At 37.0% G+C, this 20,487-nt stretch overlaps 1 protein-coding gene across 3 annotated transcripts in view; it reads left to right on the top strand.

Moving 5' to 3' along the window:
- The first annotated feature begins 3,314 nt into the window (after window positions 1–3,314).
- LOC148946665 (uncharacterized) overlaps window positions 3,315–20,487 on the top strand; it is a 55,070-nt gene continuing 37,897 nt past the window's right edge. For all 3 annotated transcript variants that reach the window (XR_016142397.1, XR_016142396.1, XM_089096313.1), the window contains exon 1: window positions 3,315–3,334. The gene's annotated coding sequence lies outside the window, so the exon portion shown is untranslated. The remainder of the gene's footprint in view (window positions 3,335–20,487) is intronic.

Below are 20,487 nucleotides of genomic sequence, written 5' to 3'. Positions count from 1 at the left end.
CCCCCAGGGCATAATTTACAACCCTTGCCCTGAGGACTGGAGGGGTTGTCATTCTCAAAGACATAATTTCCAGAACTTTCGACTACCTTGAAAAAAATGGATATCTCAAAAGACCTCATTTCCAAAACTTTCAACTACGTTGAACAAAACAGCTATCTCAAAATTTTGATTGGATGTGATTGGGGAAATGGTGGGCGTGAGAGAGATGTTAGTTGCCCTTCAATAACTTTCGAAAAGGGGACTAGCCGTTTCAATTTTCTTATCAAATTAACCCTTTTTTAAGTTTTTACAACATCATTATCTATTTCTAATCGAATCAGCATTTTTGAAGTTTCTAAGACGACTCCTTCTGTAAAAACCTTATATACCCCCAGGGCATAACTTACAACCCTTGCTTTGAGGGCTCTGAGGGGGTTATCATTCTCAAAGACCTAATTTCCAAGACTTTCAACTACGTTGAACAAAATGGCTATCTAAAAATTTTGATTGGATGTGTTTGGGGAAAAGGTGGGCGTGAAAGGGGGGTTAGATGCCCTCCAATTATTTTTGACTATTTAAAAGGCCACTAGCAATTTCAGTTTCTGATGGAATAAGCCCTTTATGAAGTCCCTAAGACAACGCTTTCTAAAAAACCTTATAGGCCCCCAGGGCATAACTTACCCTGGCCTTGAGGGCTGTGGGGGGTTGTCATCCTTAAAGACCTAATTTGCAAAACTTTCAACTACGTTGAACAAAATGGCTATCTAAAAAATTGGATCGTATGTGTTTGGGGAAAAGGTGAACGTGAGATGGGGGTTAGTTGCCTTCGAATCGCTTTCGACTGTTAAAAAGGGCATTAGACTTTGAATTTTCAAACGAATGCGCGCTTTTTCAAGTTTCTGCGACAAAGCTTTCAATTGAAACCTTATATATTCCCAGGGTATAACTTATAACCCTTGCCCTGGGGCTCTGAGGGGGTTATCATTCTCAAAGACATAATTTTCGGATTTTTCAACTACATTGAATAAAATGGCTATCTGCAAATTTTGAGTGGACGTGTTTGAATAAGTGGGAGGCGTGGAAAGGGTTTTAGTTGCCTTCTAATCACTTTCGACTATTAAAATGGGCACTAGCCATTTCAGTTTCCAATCGAATGAACCCTTTTTGAAGTTTCTACGACAACGCTTTCTATGAAAACCTTATATGCCCTCAGGGCATAACCTGTAACCCTTGCCCTGAGGGTCGTGGGGGGAGGGGATGTGTTTGGGGAAAATATGGGCGTGAGAGGGGGGTTAGATGCCCTCCAATCACTTTCGACTATTAAAGAGGGCACTAGCCCTTTGAATTTACAATCGAATGAGCCTTTTTTGAAGTTTCTACGACAGCGCTTTCTATAAAAATCTTATATGCCCCCAGGGTATAACTTACAACCCTAGCCCTGAGGGGTATGGGGGAGTGTCCTCCTCAAAAACATAATTTCTGTCTGGAAATCAACTACGCTGAACAGAATGGCTATCTCAAAATTTTGATTGGATGTGTTTGAGTAAATGATTGACGTGGAAGGGGTGTTTGTTGCCTTACAATCACTTTCGACTATTAAAAAGGGCACTAGCCACTCCAATTTTCAATCGAATGAGCCCTTTTCGAAGTTTCTATAAACAACTCCTTGGATACCAAGTACCCTGGTCTAGAACCAAAAAAAAATCATTGTGCCAACATCGTTCTTTACTTATCCAGCGCGATTACGCTGCCTATGATTAGCATTTCAGCCTGGAATGGAGTATATTTTTGTTTCTTAGGCTTAGAAAACCAAAAATATCTTCACTAGTTTTCATTACCACATTTGTAATTTTTTCATTTATTAAATCAATTGAATCATCAGGTGAGATTTTTTAGATTTTAGAGGCTATGGTACCTTGCAAGCTGGGCTATTATCTGTTGCAGAATTTCCACATTTTTATTCTCTGGAATTCTGGGGAATCTATGCATTCCTCTGATTGCACTATTTCTGGATGGTGATCACAATCTACCTTACCAGCTAGTTGAATTACCATTAGCTGCAATTAGTCTAGTGCCGAGGTCACATGGTGTAATAAAACAAAAATTACTTTCAGGTTCCAAGATAAAGTCAGCAAAGGCAAGAGTTCGTTGGTTCTGCTGTGATGTAGTATCCCACGTTTTAGTATGAAGGTTGAAATCACCTCCTATAAATTTGTCTTCTTCATAAAGATCATTGCCCTTTTTAAGTTGACCTGCATTAAAATCCATTGGTGCTCTGTTATAATAAATAACAACGGATAACCATTTATTGTCATCCAGTATAACATTCACAAGTCCAACTTTATTTTTACCTGTAAAGGGCTTTTGTATTTCTCTGAAGGGTATATTTTCTCTTACCAGTGTCAGCAGACCCCCCCCCCTTTCACTTATCTATCCCAAGTTATAGGATGAAAGCCAGGAAATTTTGGTGTCTTCTTTTCTTGAGTTTGTAGAGTCTCTTGGCGGAGCACCAAATCAGGTTTCCTCTTTTTATTAAAGTATTTTTTAGAGCAGTTTTAGTCTTTTCCCATTCCTCGTGGGTTTAGCTGCAGGACTTTCATGTTTTTATTGATATGCTTCCCCTCCTTTGGATTCTTTGCCTTTGCCTGGTGAGCTCTCTTTGTCAGGTTCTCTTTTTACCATTTACATCTCTCTATGGTCAATTTATGCATGGTCATTGCTTGTAGAATTTTTAGTTGTCCCAGGGATTAGGTCAAGAACTTCATCTAGGACCCTAGTAAAATCTTTTACTATTCCTGTTCATTTCTGATGTTTTTGGTGGCATATCAATCAATGACTCATATATTGTAAAGCTCTTCCGTTCTTGATGTAACCAATAAAAAACATGTTTTTTCGACTAAAAGTAATTAGCAACATTATAACTTAAAACAAGCAGAAATTATTCTATGTATAAGAGGGATGTCCCCTTTTAAATACTTCACTCTTCACACTAAAGTATTTTAGCACTTTTAAAAAAAGCTTCTTGCTCTAATGAAACAGCCCTTGTGTTCACAGGAGCCATTCTTAAGGAATTGGGACAAAATTCAAACTTCAATAGTATGATCGAGGTATTGAAGAGGGAAAACCCTCCACATATATAGGATAATTTCTCCTCGTTTCTTTTTTAGTATTGCTCTTTACTTTAAGGTGAAAAAAAACTTGTTTTTTTATTTGATTTGATTATGAATAAAAAAAAATTATTTGAAAATTGGAGTTGCTCCCATTTTGCTAACGCTGTCTTGCTTCTATTTTGTGAATGCTATTTTGAAGAAAAAGAGGAAACAACAAGAAGAAAGGAATACTTGGTAGATAGCTAGTAAGTTTAAAGATTTAGATTTTTGCATAAATGTAATCAACAAAATGTGACTGTAGAATCTACTATAGAAGATGGGTATCTGCTCTTCAATTTATTTTTACCTAGGTAACATCAAAAATGTTGAGATTTGTGTTTTAAGGGTGTAGGCTATGTTTCATTATATTAGGCTAGGCTACAGCCAAGGAAGAAGATGGAAAAGAAGACCTAGCAGAAAATAATCAGGTAAAAGACCCATCCCTGAAAGTTAACTTAACCCCTGGTCAATAGGTTATTTACCAAATCATATTAGCCTATTGAGTTTCAAATAAAGTGAATAGCCTAGGCCTAGGCCTATACCATTCAATGCCTTTTTTATGCTGATTTTGAATATAATAATCATTTCAATTGAAAATGAATTTTAGTCCCCCCCCCCTATATATGCCAATTCAGGATATATATTTCTACATTAGGGGGTGGGGGCAAATTTTGTTTCTGATGTAAATGGGAGGTAAGTTTAAACTTTACCCCCACCCCTCTAATGTAGAAATATAGGTAAATTTCTACCAAATCATATTATTGAGTTAGGAATAAAGTGAATACACCATTTGATGCCTTTTTTTATGCTGATTACAAATATAGTAATCATTTCTATCGGAAATGAATTTCAGCCCCCCCTATATATGCCAATTCAGGGTATATATTTCTACAACCTAATCTAACCCTGAATCAGCATATATAGGGGGGGGGGCTGAAATTTATTTCCAATAGAAATGATTATTATATTTGTGATCAGCATAAAAAAAGGCATTGAATGGTGTATTCACTTTATTCCTAACTCATTAATATGATTTTGTAGAAATTTACCAAAATATATAGGGCCTACCCTGAATTGACCCTGAATCAGCATATATAGCCTAGGGGGGGGCTGAAATTCATTTCCAATAGAAATGTTTATTATATTTGTAATCAGCATAAAAAAAAGGCATTGAATGGTGTATTCACTTTATTCCTAACTCAATAATATGATTTGGTAGAAATTTACCAAAATATATAGGCCTACCCTGAATTGGCATATATAGGGGGGGCTAAAATTCATTTCCGATAGAAATGATTATTATATTTGTAATCAGCATAAAAAAAAGGCATCAAATACTGTATTCACTTTATTCTGAACTCAATAATATGATTTGGTAAATATTGACCTAACCCCTTTCCAAGACAGCAAGAAGTAGCTAAACTAGAATTTTACCCTTTTTAATATCTTTGAAAGGGGTTAGGTCAGGGAAATGAAACTTACAGGGATGAGTTTACAGACTGCAGTATGTCCAGGAAAGGTATTTTAAAGTACCTACCTCCACTCCTTCTCTCTAAAGGGCTGTTATCCTACTGTTGATGACCTTTAAAAATCTGGTAAATATTTACCAAATCATATTACTGACTTACAAACAAAGTAAACATACCACTTGATGCCTTTTTTTATGCTCTTTCCAAATGCATTAATCATTTTTGTCAGAACTGAATTTTACCCCCACCCCTATATATACAAATTCAGGGTATATATTTGCACATTACAGGGGTGAGGGTATATTTTATTTCTGATGTAAATGGGAGGTAAGTTTACCCCCACCCCCTAATGTGCAAACATATAGTCTTTCAAAAGTAGTTTAGCCTCTACAGATTTCTACACTAGGTCCTATCACAATCCATTTTGAGATTATTTTTACTTTTGTATTAGCTGATTTGTGACAGTGTGACAGTTATTTTGTAGGCTTACTTTTTGGTAGGTCTCAATTATTAACAGATATGTTTCAGTTAAGTTGGTATGTTATTGTATGTTTTGGTAATATTGTTTCCAATGTTTTCAGTTACTGTGTGTTTTTGTTATGTCATTGACATTGTTATAGACTTTTTTATAATTGTTTTGTGCGACAGGCTTGTTAAAGCTTACCATATCTTGGTATTAATAAATAAATAAATATACCCTGAATTTGTATATATATAGGGGTAGGGTAAAATTCATTTCTGACAAAAATGATCATTATATTTGGAAAGAGCATAAAAAAAGGCATTGAGTAGTATATTCACTTTATTTGTAAGTCAATAATATGATTTGGTAAATATTTACCAAAAATCTGTGTTAAAAAAGTAAAACCTTGCAAAATAGATTTTCTGCTTAAATTAAGTAGAAAAAAACTCTTCAGCTGTTTTTCAGGATGCATTGTTTCCAAATTCCACAATGAAACAGCCTGCTTTGTTTTGCCTTAGATTAGGTAGGCCTTCTTCAAAGAGTACATGGACACCCATAAGGGGGGCATCTGCCTCCCCCCTGGCTAAATGATGGTGTCATATATTTGTATTAATTTATAAAAATTTTAGCAGAATAAGTTTTCAAAGAAAAGTAAAGAGCTCTATTAAGCCAAAAATGGGCAGAAATAAAGTCAAATAATCTTCCAAGCATAAAACTACTACAAATCACTATCAACAATTCAATGAAACTCAAAGCAAACAGAAATCATAATAAATAGCTGAGTCAAACTCAAAACAAGTAAAAATTAACATTAGAAGGGCTGACAACCCCCATGCCTTCTCAAGACCAGAACACAACCAAAAATTATATAACATAGGCAGTGCTATTGTGCTGCCTATGGTATTTTGTCTTGAAATTTCAATTATACAGCACTGGAAGTGTTGATTATATCTGGTAAGCCCCCCCTAAAATTCAGTCTATGGGTGCCCATGAAAGAGCATGTTGCCTAAATTACTATCCCCCCTCTCTTCTCCTTGATGGGGAAATATATAGCCCTAATTGTATATACTCAATTATTTTTCAGTAGTATGATTTCCTGTTTTGTATTATTTAGCCTAACATCAAATAGTAAACAAGTGGCAGAAATAAAAGAGTTTTGCTTGGTCTATTGAATATTCCTTGTGTATAGACCTATATATTTGTTCATAAGAAGGTTGATTGGGATAAAGTAAAGCAATGTTCTCTTTGGAATGATTTAAGGAAGTATTTTTAAAATATTTTAAAGTAGTATTCTGAATTTTAGAAAGTGTTTGCTTACAGAGAGGTGGGCTTCTGCTATCTCAACTTGATCAAATATAGTTTTGCCCATGTAAATGAGCCTTCAATTGAATTGAGGTAAAATATTATTTTGAACAATTTAAAAATTATGGATAACAAAAAAAAGAGAGAAGATAATCTAGTTAATAGAAACACTTATAAAGTAAGAATTGTATCAATTTAGTGTTTTATTTTAACTTGTATATATTCCTAGGGCTATATTTAGAACCATTAGGGGGGTTGAACTAAGTACATTGTTAGAAAAGCAACCATGATATTTGGAAATGGCATAAAATAAGGAATCAAATTGTACTTAATTCCCTTACCTTGATTTCCCCCTTGGAGTGGAAATAAAATCTTGCCAATAAAATCAACCACTATTGTTGTTTGTTTAACCTGTTTCCTTCAGAAATTGCCAATCACTAAATATTTATTGGGGCTTCTTGCTATCTTGAAAAGTAGCTGAGTTAGGTGAATAAACTTTCAGGAATGAATCCTGGGCCTTAAATATGTTCTGGAAAGGTATTATCAAGTTACTATTTTAACCCTATCCTTATTTCTATGGCAGGAAATCCAGATTTTGACAAAATATGTTCTACCTTAGTTTTTGGTTTTCAGTCTCTTTAGTTACCCTATTAAAAAATGGTAGCAAACTGGAGAGATAAGGTTCTAGCTGAGAGCTTTGAAAAAAAATAGTGGTTAAAAATTTAGGGGGTTGATCTTCTGAGGGAAACATGCTAAACAAATGAAAGTAGTGCCATTATCTTCCTTATTTTATGCTTATTCCAAATATAGCCCTAATAGTATATTTTTATTGTTAAAACAGGTTTCTGCTGTTCCAACTCTATGAAATTCAGTTTTGCCCAAGTTAATTGCATTGGAATGTGGATGATATTTGAAAAGATATAAAAAATTGGATAACAAGAAAAGGGAAACATGATAATCATAGGCAGTGCAATAGCACAGCCTAAGTAAAGAACAATGTTGGCACAATGTATTATTTTTTTTCTTTTAGACCAGGTCACTTCATATCAAAGGAGTTGTCATAGAAACTTCAAAAAGGGCTTGTTTGATTGGAAATTAGAAGGGCTTGTGCCCTTTTTAATAGCCAAAGGGATTGGAAGGCTACTAACACCCTTCTCACACCCACCATTTCCCCAAACACATCCAATCAAATATTTGAGATAGCCATTTTTTTTAACATAGTTGAAAGTTCCAGAAATTATGTCTTTGAGGATGACGCTCCACCCACAGCCCTCAGGGCAAGGGTTGTAAGTTATGCCCTGGGGGATATGTTTTTTTATAGAGAGCATTGTCATAGAAACTTCAAAAAGGGTTCATTCAATTGGAAATTGAAAGGGCTGGTGCCCTTTTTAATAGTTGTAAATGATTGGAGGGAAACTAACCCCCCTCTCACACCCACCATTTCCCCAAACAAATCCAATCAAAATTTTGATATAGGCATTTTGTTCAATGTAGTTGAAAGGTCTGGAAATTATATTTTTCAGGATAACACCCACCCCTCACAAGACCCTGAAGCCTCACCAAAAAGTTGGTGGTGCAGCACAAAAAAAAACAACTGTGGCATGCCACCAAGCTTGCATCAACATGCTGACACCACCACTGATTCTTACAGCAGTGGTGTCACTAATATGCTGCTGTTTGTTTCTGCTCTCTTTTTTTCTTATTGATATCAAGGTCCAGGCTTCAACCATCATCCTGGATAATCTGTTTCTTAAAGATAAAAACTGTCATCTTGGGCTTGCTATTTACATTGGTTTGTACAAAGAAGAATAAGAAATTTTTCTTGAAATAAAAATTCTACCTTCTGCTTTGAAATTCTATTCATTTTCTGATTTTTCAGATGAAAAGAGGTAAGTAAAAGAGCATTAAGCAATTCAGGATGTTATCTGGAAAAGAGCTAGAGCTAGTATAGAGGTATGTCTATATCTATAGAAATGAATTACATTTTAGCAGAGCACATTGAAGTTGAAGTAGCCTTAAACTTTCACTTGAAAACTTCATAACTTGACCACTTCTTTCAGAAAAGAATTTTTGAAGGTTATTCAGTGTTGATAAGAAAAGAGGGTAAAGGTGCAGTTTAGTTCCCCCTGTTGTGTAGGGTGCAGAGGCCCTACAGTAAAGGTGCAGATTAGTTCTCCCTGATAAAAACAGCTTTTGTACCATTCTGTGGGACCCCAAGGTCCAATGCTAGTATGGATTCTGGTGCAAAATATGTTCTTGATAGACATCTTGCTTTGCTGTGTACACAGGATAATCTTCCCTTCAATATTCTAAAAGGAATAGGCTTTTCACAGTTTTGTGCAAAGTATGACATTGTTGCAGGTGCAGAAGACTTGCCAAGTGAAAGAAACATTGCCATTTCCTGCTTCGTCATGTATGATGAAACATTCACAACAGTGAAAAAGATTGGCAATAGGGCAGATTTTAGAAGTGGGGCTATGGTTATCTAGACAGATAACCACCATCATCTTAGCTATCAGTGTCACAGACTCATATACATCACTCCAAAGTTGGGGATGAAGAAAATAACTCTTTCAACCAACTGTTTTGGTGATGAGCAACCTACAGCTGACAACATCAGAAAAGAATATTGTGCCTCTCTTAAGCTTTTTGACATTAGAGGGAGGGACATAACTGTGGTGCTTGATAGAGGTGCAAATGTAGTAAGAGCCTTTCCAATTCTGGATGTGAAGTCAAGAGATTGTGTTGCACATTGGCTTCACAATCTGACCACAGTTGTTGGAATGTCAAAAGTTAAAGGTTTGTGATTTGGTGAAAAAGTCTAGATGTATTGTCAAAGCCTTGACTTATAGAACCTCTAATTTAAGCTGTGAATTCAAAAAACAGAAACTTGAAGCTTTTTTTGTGACTGAAGAACTGAGCAAGCTCAATCAGGTTTTAGATGCAGACTCAGAGCTGCCCATTGTTCATGTTGTCAAGGAGAAAGTCTGCAGTGGAAGAAATTCCCATTATAGGATGCTCAAAAGAGATCTTCCCATGCAGTGGAATGCCTCATATACAATGTTGAAGAGTATTTTAAGCCATAAACCTGTTGTATCAACTCCCCTTTGTCAAATTGGCAAACCTGACTTAGTTTTGGACAAAGATGATCTTGAGCTCATGACTGCTATGTGCAAGCTGCTTTCTGCTTTTCTTACTACAGTGTAAGCAATTGAAGGTGAGACCTTTCTAACACTGAATGTTGCTTTATTATGTAGAGGATTGTTAAAGGCACAGATTGAAGAAAAGGGGGATGACACTTCTCCAAAAGCAGAGCTCAAGCAAAACTTGAGGGCCAAGTTTGATCACCCTTTTCCTCAAGATGATTTGATGGTGTCTGCATCACAGAACCAACAAGATTTCCTCTTCAACATGATAAAAAAAAAAGTGTGACAGAAAATGAGCTCAAAGAATTTGTTGAAGAGATTGGTGATGGGAAAGTGTTGGTGCTGCTGGTTCTAGCACTGCAAATGAAAAAAAGAAATGAGAACTTGAGTGATGTAAAAATTCTGAGCAATAAATTACATCATCAGAACCAATTGCAAAAAGGCTCTATTCATCTGCTGGCACTGAGAAACTATCCATTAAAAAAAAAAAAATGCTCCAACAGATGACTGGTCAGGATGCTCTTTCACTTGCAGAACAGGAAGAGATCAACCTGACAATCTGGCGTCAGGTTGATCTTTATTTCTTTTTGGCTGCTGAAGTCAACCGGTTAAATTTATTTGGAAATAAAAACCAGACATTAACCTACCAGAAAAAATATAAACATCAGATCCTGAGGGTGACAGTTTATGCTCATCAAGTTCTGGCTGTACCAGCCACAAGTGCACCAGCTGAATGGCTTTTAGCATGACAGGATTGTTAGTGACTGCAAAAAGATCAATGCTGGCTCCAACCCTATGCTTTCTAAAAGCTAGAATATAATTTGTACTTTACTAAAAAAAATTCAAATGAGAATAATGAGCATTGTAAGTTTAATATAAATATGCTGATATTTATTTCTTAAAATCCTAATCAATTTTTGATTTCTTTAAAGTTATAAAAGTGAAAACACTTAAAAGAATTTTTTTCAGTAAAGTACAAATTATATTCTAGCTTTTAGAAAGGATATGGATTAGAACCATACACGGATTAATTTCTGCTTGTTTTGAGTTTGACCGATTTTGATTTCTGTTTGCTTTGGGTTTCATTTATGTATTGATACTGATTTGGGGTAGTTGTATCCTTGGCAGATTATTTTATTCTATTTTTGTTCATATTTATTTTAATGGAGTTCTTTACTTTTTTTTGGAAAACTTATTCTGTGCTAAAAGTTTTTTTTTATTAATTTCTGTTAGTTTTATATTGACTTAGTCTTTTTCAGGGAGAAAGATTGAGCCTCTTCTGAAGTTAGACAACCATCCCTTCCATAAAAACCTTTTAATACCCCCTGGGCATAACTTACAACCCTTGTCCCTAATCTCCGGGGTTTCTTTCAACCCCAAAAGCCTTGTTAATTGATATTTAGACTATTTTAAATAGAATTTTTTGTTCTCAAAATTTCTGTTAGACACATTTCAGGACAATATGACGTGTGTATAGGGAGAAGAGGGTAGCTGCCCTCTGATCACTTTGCTCTTAAAAAGAGCACTAGAGTGTCTGATTACCAATCCAATGAGCCACTTTTTGAGTTTATATGACCACACTTTCTATAAAAACCCTATATGTCCCCAGGGCATAACTTACAACCCTTGCCCTGAGGGCTTGGGGGATTTGTTAACCTCAAAGACATGATTTCCAGACATTTCTGATTGGCTTAACAAAAGGGCTATATCAAAGTTTTGATTGGAAGTGTTTGGGGAAATGATAGGCATGGAGGGAGACATTTGCCCTCTGATCACTTGCAACTAATAAAAAAAGCACTAGTCCTCTCAATTTCCAATCAAATGAACCCTTTTTGAAGCTTCTACGACAGAACTTTCTATAAAAATGTTACATGCCCCAAGGGCATAACTTACAACCCTTGCCATGAGGGCTATCAGAGGAGGGTTGTCATCCTCAAAGACATAATTTCCAGACCTTTCAACTATGTTGAACAAAATAGCTGTATCAAAATATTGATTGGAAATGTTTAGGGAAATGATGGCGGTAAGGTGATTCTCCCTCTGATTACTTTCGACTATTAGAAAGGACAATAGCCCTCTCAATTTCTAATCGGAAGAGCCCTTTTTGAAGTTTTTACAACAACACTTTCTATATGACATTATATGCCCCCAGGGTATACATCTAACCTTTGCCCTGAGGGCTGTGGGGGGTTGTCATACTCAAGAACATAATTTCCAGACCCTTGAACTACAGTCAACGAAATTGCCGTATCAAAATGTTGATCGGAAGTGTTTGGGGAAATGATGGGTATGGCGGGGGGGGGGCATTAACCCTTCGATCGGTTTTGACTATTAATAAGGGCACTAGCCCTCTCATTTCCCAATTGAATGAGTCCTTTTTGAATTTTCTATGACAACGCTGGCAAAAACCCAATTTTCAGAACTTTCAACTAAGTTGAACAAAATGTCTATCTCAAAATTTTGAATGGATATTTTTGGGGAAAATGGTGATGTGAGAGGTGGGTTATTTGCCCTTCATTCACTTTCAACAATTAAATAGAACACTGGCGCTTTCAATTTCCAATCGAATGAGCCCTTTTTGAAGTTTTTACAACAACATTTTCTATAAAACCTTATGTGCCCACAGGGCATAACTTACAACCCTTCTGTAAGTTATGCTGTGTGTCATCCTCAAAGACATATTTTCGGGACTTCGACTACGTTGAACAAAATGGCTATCTCAAAATTTTTATTGGATGTTTTTGGTGAAATGGTGGGCGTGGGAGGAGGTGTTAGTTTTCATCAAGTCCCTATTGAGTATTAAATTTCCAATTGAATGAACCCTTTTTGAAGTTTCTACAACAACCCTTTCTATAAAAACTGTATATGCCCCCAGGGCATAACTTAAAACCCTTACCCCGAGGGCCTTGGGGGGGGGGGGCTATCATCCTCAAAGACCTAATTTCTAAAACTTACAACTACGTTGAACAAAATTGATATCTCAAAATTTTGATTGGATGTGTTTGGGGAAATGGTGGGTGTGAGAGAGATGTTAGTTGCCCTTAACTTTCGAATAGGGCACTAGCCCTTTTAATTTTCCAATCAAATGAACCTTTTTTGAAGTTTTTATAACATCACTATCTGTAAAAACCTTATATGCCCCCAGGGCATAACTTACAACCCTGGCCCTGAGGGCTCTAAGGGGTTTATCATCCTCAAAGACCTAATTTCCAAGACTTTTAACTACATTGAACAAAATGGTTATCTAAAAATTTGGATTGGATGTGTTTGGGGAAAACGTGGGCGTGAGAGGGGGGTTAGTTACCCTCCAATCACATTTGACTATTAAAAAGGGCACGAGCCCTTTCAATTTCCAATCAAATGAGCCCTTTTTGAAGTTTTTACAACATCACTATCTATAAAAACCTTATATGCCCCCAGGGCATGACTTACAACCCTTGCCCTAAGGACTTTGAGGGGTTATCATCCTCATAGACCGACTTTTAACTACATTGAACAAAATGGATATCTAAAGATTTTGATTGGATGTGTTTGGGGAAAAGGTGAGCATGAGAGGGGGTTAGTTGCCCTCCAATCACTTTTAACTATTAAAAAGGGCACTAGCCTTTTAAATTTCCAATCAAATGAGCCCTTCTTGAAGTTCTTACAACATCATTATCTATAAAAACCTTATATGCCCCCAGGGCATAACTTACAACCCTTGCCCTAAGGTCTTTGAGGGGGTTATCATCCTCAAAGACCTAATATCCAAAACTTTTAACTACATTGAACAAAATGGCTATCTAAAAATTTGTAGTGGATGTGTTTGGGAAAAAGGTAGGCGTGAGAGGAGGGTTAGTGGCCCTCCAATGACTTTCGACTATTAAAAAGGGAACTAGCCCTTTAAATTTCCAATCAAATGAGCCCTTTTTCAAGTTTCTTCAACAAAGTTTAATAAAAAACCTTAAATGCCTCCAGGGCATAACTTACAACCCTTGCCATGAGGGCTGTGGGGGAGTGTCATCGTCAAAGATATAATTTCCGGACTTTGAACAAAATGGTTATCTCAATATTTTGATTGGATGTGTTTGGATAAATGGTGGGCGTGGAAGGGGTGTTAGTTGCCTTCCAGACACTTTCGACTATTAAAAAGGGCACTATCTATTTCAATTTCCAATCAAATGAGCGCTTTTTGAAGTTTCTGCGACAACGCTTTCTATAAAAAACATTATATTTAATAATGTTTTATATTTAATAAAGGTTGTAAGTTATACCCTGGGGACAAATAAGGTTTTTTAGAAAGCAGTGTTGTACAAAATTCAAAAAGGGCTCATTTGATTGGAAATTGAAAGGGCTAGTGCCCTTTTTAATTGTCAAAAGTGATTTGAGGACAATAACTCCCCTCTCATGCCCCCCGTTTCCCCAAATATCCAATCAAAATTTTGAGATTTTGTTAAACCTAGGCCATTTTGTTAAACCTAGGTGAAAGTTGTGGAAATTAGGTCTTTGGGGATGATAAACCCCCCACGCCCCTCGGGGTAAGGGTTTTAAGTTAGGTCCTGGGGGTATATAAGGTTTTATTGAAAGCATTGTCAGAGAAACTTCAAAAATGGCTCATTTGATTGGAAATTGAAAGGGCTAGTGCCTTTTTAAATAGTTGAAAGTGATTGGAGGGCAACTAACCCCCCTCTCACAGCCACCATTTCCCCAAACACATCCAATCAAATTTTGAGATAGCCATTTTGTTCAATGTAGTTGAATGGTCTAGAAATTATGTCTTTGAGGATGGAACTCCCCCACAGTCCTCAGGGCAAGGGTTGCAAGTTATGCCCTTGGAGCATATAAGGTTTTTATAGAAAGCATTGTCATAGAAACTTCAAAAAGGGCTTATTCGATTGGAATTGAAAGGGTTTTCCCCAAACGCATCCAATCAAAATTTTGAGATAACCATTGTGTTCAACATACTTGAAAATTCTGGAAATTAGGTCTTTGAGGATGACAACCCCCTCAGAGCCCTTAGTGCAAGGGTTGTAAGATATGCCCTGGGGACATACAAGGTGTTTATAGAATAGTTGTTTATAGGTGTTTATAGATAGCCATTTTGTTCAACGTAGTTGAAATGTCTGGAAATTATGTCTTTGAGGATGACAAACCCCCCACAGCTACTAGGGCAAACGTTGTAAGTTATGCCCTGGGGGCATACAAGATTTGTATAGAAAGTGTTGTTGTAGAAACTTAGAAAAGAGCTCATTCAATGGGGAATTGAGAGGTCTAGTGCTCTTATTAATAGTCAAAAGTGATTGCCCCCCCCCACGCCCATCATTTCCCCAAACACTTAGGGATTTGAGAGGGCTAGTGCCCTTATTAATAGTCAAAAGCGATCAGAGGGTGAATGCCCCCCCCCCACGCCCATCGTTTCCCCTAACAATTCCGATCAACGTTTTGATATTGCCATATTGTTGAACATAGTTGAAGGGTCCGGAAATTATGTCTTTGGGTATGACAGCCCCCCTCCCACAACCGACAGTGCTAAGGTTTTAAATTTTGCCCTGTGTATATATGAAGTTTTAAGAGAAAGTTTTGTCGTAAAAACTTCAAAAAAGTATAATCTCGTTTGTGAATTGAGAGGGCCATTACCTGTTTTAATAGTAGAAAATAATTGGAGGGAACATCACCCTCCCCCAAACCCATCGTTTGCCCAAACATTTCCGATCGAAATTTTGATATGGCCATTTTGTTCAATGTAGTTGAAAGGCCTAGAAATTATGTCTTTGAGGATGACATCCCCATAGCCCTCAGGACAAGGGTCGTAAGTTATGCCCTTGGGGCATATGAGATTTTTGTAGAAAGTTTTGTTTTTGAAGCTTCCAAAAGGGCTCATTCGATTGGAAATTGAGAGGACTAGTGCCTTTTTTATTAGTCGAATGTTATCAGAGGGCACATGCCCCCCCCCTCCCTCGCCCATGATTTCCCCAAATACTTCCAATTAAAATCTTAAGATAGCCATTTTGTTAAACATATTTGAAAGGTCTGAAAGTTATGTCTTTGAGGATACCAAATCCCCTCAGCCCTCAGGGTTGTAAGTTACACCCTGTGGGCATATAAAGTTTTTTATAGAAAGCCTGGTCATGTAAACTTTGAAGCGGGCTCATTGGACTGGTGATCAGGAGCTCTAGTGCTCTTTTTAAGAGTCAAAGTGATCGGAGGGAAGCTACCCCCCCCCACACACACACAAACATGTCGTATTGTCCCGAAATGCATCTAATAGAAATTTTGCGATAGCCATTCTACACAAAATAGTCTAAATATCATTAAACAAGGCTTATAGGGTTGAAACAAACCCCAGAGATTAGGGGCAAGGATTTTAAGTTATGCACAGGGGGTTTATAAGGTTTTTATGGAAGTGACTGTTGTTTAACTTTACAAGATGCTCATTTAGTTGTAAATTGGAAGTTCTAGTTCCTTTTTTTGCGTCAAAAGTGGACGGTATTTAGCCCCCTCCCTCTTATACAACCCCTCCTTTCACCAAACGCATCTGATTGAAATTATGAGATAGTGGTTTTTGTCAAAATTGTCCAAAGGACATATAATAATGTCTCTAGGGATGAGAAAACCCTCCAGCACCCTGGGGATAGGGTTGTAAGCTATTTTATGAGGGCATATAAGGTCTTTACTGGATGGGCGGTTGTATAAACATCAGATGAGGCTTATTTGATATGAAATTGGAAGTTATAGTGCCCTTTTTAAGAGTCAAAGTGATTTGAAAGCAAACAGCTCTCCCCCCCCCTTCCATGCTCAGCATTTGCCTTAACACCTCCAATCAAAATTTGGAGCTAACAATTTTATTCATCGTAGTTGAAGGTTTCGCAAAATCTGATCCGTGAGGAAGACATCCCCTACAGCTCTCAGGGAAAGGGTTGTAAGTTATGCCCTTGGGGCATATAAGGTATAAAAAGGGTGGTAAAATTCAATTTTTTTTCAAATTCAAATTAATTTATTTAGCTTAAAAAATACAAGCAAATTTACAGCAGCCATCTACAAAAACCCGAAGGTTTGTTTACGATGGCTGCAAATCCATTATTATAAAGCTCTACATCCACATAACAACTATCTCTTTGCGGGGAAAAATCAGCATTTGAATTAAATCAACATAAAGAACATCTCCTACTCTAAAAGGATTACACTCTAGAAATCGCAAGTGAGAAATATCACCCATCATCCTTACAACATCCACTAAAAAAAAAAAATAATAATAATAATAAAAAAAAAAAATAGCAACAGCAGAGGTAAAAAAAAGAAAAAAAGAGATACTTCTAAATAAATCAACTGTGACAAAATCAATACGTATCAGCTAGGCTATAGAGCCGACTCAGTGCGCTTTGGCTGGGTAATTTCGCGAACATGCGACCATTATCTGTCCAAACTTTTTTCATACCAAACATTATTCAAATTCAAATTTCTAATCATTCAAATTATAGGCCTAACCCAAAAGGTAACACTTCAATCTACTCTTGAGCTGGCTTACATTATCAGCTTGTCCAATAGCATCTGGGAGGGAATTCCACACCCCCAGTCCCTCAAAACGAGGCAGAAACACAGCACGTTGAGTATTCCGGAGCTCAGATGAAATGTCATTCGTATTTCTAATCTCAAAACAGTGATCAGAGGAATTAGCTTTAAAAATTTCCCAAAATACCTCCGGTGAACACTTATTCAAACATTGATGAATAAAAATTGCTAACTGGTAATCCCGTAACTGATAAATATTTAAAATTTTCAAACTTGAAAAGCAATTCAACGTGCTATTTTCAAACTGAATATAATTACCTAAAATACGAACTATTTTATTCTGTAAAAGTTGGACCTTTCTAAAACTTGAAATAAAACTACTAATCCATAGCATGCAACCTTACGATAAATAAGGGCTAACAATAGAATTATATAGTAAAAGTAAAACATTTGACGGTAGTTGATTTTTCAGTCTTCTTATCACACCCAACCCTCTTGAAATCTTAACTGCCACAAGATCACAATGTAATTTCCAACTTAAATTGAAATTAAGACTAAAGCCCAAGTATTTAACACCATTTACATGCTTTAAAAATTCATGATTACAAACAATTTTATTATCTAAAACACATGAAACTCCATTTCTACAAAATGTCATGAAATTTTTTTTGGAAATATTCATTACCAAATAACTAGAATTTGTAAAACTTATCAATTCAGTAAGGGCATTATTTGTCTTCTCAATTAACTGGTTCAGACAAGTAGCTGTAATTGTAAATACTGTGTCATCAGCAAAAGATGTTATCAGTGCATCTGATATATAAAAACGCATGGTATCAACGTAAATTAGATAAAGAAGTGAGCCAAGCACGGAACCCTGAGGCACACCAGAATTAACAATAAAAGTTTTTGAAATAGAATTTTTATTAGAGACTCGAATAATATGCTGGTTAAGATAAGATTCAAACCATTCCAGAATAACCCCTTTCACCCCTAGGCAGCTAACCCAACTCAACGCAATTTTATAAGTCACCGTGCCAAAAGCCCTTTTCTCGTCTATAAATACTAAAAGCACCAGCACACTTTTTTCGACAGCAACATTAATGAAATCGGTTAGGTACTGGACTGCATGTATTGCAGAGTGATTTTTCCTGAATCCAGACTTGGCATCACTAAGAAAACTGTAAGTAGTCAGATGGTTATAAAGTCGTCGATGCATCACTTTTTCATACAGCTTAGCAAATAGGGGCAATATTCTAATATATAGGAGCAATATCCCTATTATATTCTAATAATAGGGGCAAAAATTCTTCATGTTTGTCACAGGCTCACTAACCCAATTTTTCTCAACTTGGTGTTTCACACAGTGAGCAATCACTGGCAAATCTTCAAAGATGCCGTCACTTTCCAAGTCCGATTCAGTGTCAGTCGCGGAAGCCTTTTCCTGCTTATCGGAAAGAGTATTTTCCTCTGAGTCTGAGTCGCTATCGTGAAGTACAGCAAGACGAACATTCGGTACTTGGTGACCGAAAGCAGAAAGTACGTCGTTGGGTATCATGGCTTTCATTATTCTCTGGCTTTCATTATTCGCTGGCTTTCAATACGAGCTCGCCCTAGCTCGATCTTGATTTCATCGTCCCCGGGAAAAGAAAAATCGGAACTGACAGACACAACACCAATGGATCTAACTCGCTTGGCCTTGGGCAAGGACAACTGTTCATTAGAATATTGAGCTTCAAAATTCATTATAGTTTCATATCGACGAATTCGATGTAGAAGTTGGAGAACGAAAAGTTTATTACAGTACTGTAAGTGCTGGTTTGAGACCGCATCTTCCTAAAAAAATCTTCACACGGTTGGCTATTCATGTCGGAGAGTTTGTAAGGACTTTCGAGCCCAAGCCGTTTGAATTGACGAATTAAAAGCAATAGGGACTGTATATTTATCTCTAGGCAATGGTAAAGGTTTGTAGTAATAGAATTCTCGTTCAAAACATAATGTCCACTTTTTAGGACCCAGGATCTCCAATGTCGAACACAGTAAACAACATGACCAAGTAAAGATAACCTCTCAAGAGGAGAAAGTTTGCCGTCGTAAAAAATGCGCCGTACGCTTTCCATAAGCCAAAGATAAAACTGTGTTCCTTCGCTTCCAGGAACACGCTGTTTCAGGTGTACCGGAGTCACGAAGGAAGGGACACCTGCGACGGTCAGTTATTAGCCCCTCGATGTTTTGCGCTATTTTTTCTGCAGCACGTTTTTCTATATGTGCCACTAGCTTAGTCTTAGTTATCGTAACTTCTTCTCGGGTCGCACCTAACTGGTGAAAAAGTCCAGAAATACACGAACTGGATGAATTTTAAGACTTCCCTTCTCTTGCAAACTCTTTGCATACATTGGGAAAAGTCGCTACTTCTGTGAATGCTTGTCCTATCTGTTTAGCTTTCGATCTCTTTGCTTCATTAATATTCTCTGCATAAGAAACTAAGCAATCTTCACTAACTGTCTGCTTGTCATGAGTACCGTGGTAGAATACTAGATAACTCGGTCCATTTGTAGTGGAATTTCTTCCAAGTATCCAAACTGGCCGAAGGGGGTAGTTAACAAATTTGGCTAAGGCAAGATCTCCGATAGTGAACATCTCTTGTTTGGACAATCACCCCAAAAGACAAGGGAAGCGTCAGCCCCCGTTACCTTATCCCCGCAGTTTAAGGGAGACTCCCGGCAGGTACAACGGAACTTGCCACGGGTTTACTGCCCCTCTTCTGGTTGTCAATTATGCTTACGCAAAATTGAAATCAGCACAAATCTATTTTTGTAAAGTGTAAATAAATGTCCATACTCTAGGGCAGTGCCAACAAAGTCAGAATTAAAAAAAAAAGTTAGAATCAGTGAGAGTTTCTATTTTGGGCGACTAGTTGTTTTGGAACTGCCACGAAGCGGCAGAATTTAGAAAATATAAAACAAAGAAGTACATTACTCCCTATATTTGCCTATGGGACTCTTGTTATAGAGAACCAAATAAATAAAAAATAATATTATATCAAAGACAATTGCCCAGAATTTTGTTTCGGAGGGGTGGGGCCTCAGTCTACCTATTATCAAAGCCATGAAAGCAAGAAATGTATTGATATTAACATTTTTTACAGAGGATAAAGCACAATTAAAATTTAAAAAACAGAATCAACTGCAGGTAGAGAAACGAGCAACGAAAGACGACCTAACCTCTCACAGTAATAGCCGCCGGTCTTTTTTGGCTGCAAATCGATCAAAAACTTGGTCATTATCGACCTGGATATCGTGCTTCAGGGTCATGTGAGCTAGTCCGTTCAGACGCTCTTCGCCCGTGGAGCTCCGCAGATAGGTTTTTAATCATTTAAGACAGCTAAAGCTTCTCTCAGCAGAAGCGGTAGTCATTGGTAATGTCTGAAAAATCGTCGAAAGCCTTCGAATGCATGGGAAAAATCTTGCATCGCATGACGCAAGAGTCGA

Source organism: Artemia sp. Qi Xiang Cuo, chromosome 11, assembly GCF_049724085.1.
Source record: "Artemia sp. Qi Xiang Cuo chromosome 11, ASM4972408v1, whole genome shotgun sequence".
NCBI lineage: Eukaryota > Metazoa > Arthropoda > Branchiopoda > Anostraca > Artemiidae > Artemia > Artemia sp. Qi Xiang Cuo.
This window is presented reverse-complemented; position numbering and strand designations above follow the sequence as displayed.